Source organism: Camelus dromedarius, chromosome 31, assembly GCF_036321535.1.
Source record: "Camelus dromedarius isolate mCamDro1 chromosome 31, mCamDro1.pat, whole genome shotgun sequence".
NCBI lineage: Eukaryota > Metazoa > Chordata > Mammalia > Artiodactyla > Camelidae > Camelus > Camelus dromedarius.
The window spans coordinates 17,043,608-17,044,502 of NC_087466.1; positions in this window are offsets into that span (position 1 = coordinate 17,043,608).

Genomic DNA, 895 nt, shown 5'->3' on the forward strand with positions numbered 1-895 from the left:
GCAATAAGGTATTTAAAATTTTTTTTTACCTAATAAGAGTCAATTTAAAGAAAAGAAGTAAATAATAGTGCAGGTATATGCATATATGACAAAAATCGTGAAGTGCTACTCAAATAAATTAGTCTTTAGTGGAGTAAGGATTGCATATCAAGATGTGGCTTAGCCTGAGTGAAATAAGGCCAGGAATCAACCAGTGAGCTCCCTCACTCCCCCGACACTGTCTGCAAAAATGATACACGTGTGTTTTTCTTAGGAAAGGATTGAACTCTGCCTCAAATTCTTAAAGGAATCTGTGACTCAGACATGATCACAAACTTCACAAACCACTGATGTGGTTCGACTCTTTTTGCTCCAGTTCCATTGCTTACCAAGGAATCCTCTGATTCCTAATTTACCGATGATACTAATTACTAATTTGCCAGGTCCCTTGACTAAAGGAAGGCAGTGTTCTGGATATGAGATTCAAAAGGTCTGGTTACGAGAACCATAGACCTCACTTAAAATGAATAAATTGACATCTGGTTTTCAAATCAATCTGTTATGAAATTGGTCCAGCAGGTATAGCGTCTCATTTGGTCTGACCGAGTTTTTGAACTTACAACACTGAGAACCAACCTTGGACATCAAGTGTGTCCTTCCTGGTTTACCTCCTCCTCTCTGAGGGCAGGGGCTGGGAGTCCTGTTTAGCTGTCATCCTCAGTGTCTGCCACAGGGCCCGCCATAAGTGGGCAGGCCAGAGGTATCAGCTGATCACACACAGGGGACCAAGGCTGCTTCCCCACAGTAGGGGAGGGGTGGCAGTTGTACACAGTGACATAAGCACAGAGGGGGCGACATAGTTTTGTGACTACATCTCCTTCGGTTATTGAGATGGGAGAAAGAATTACCCAAAAAG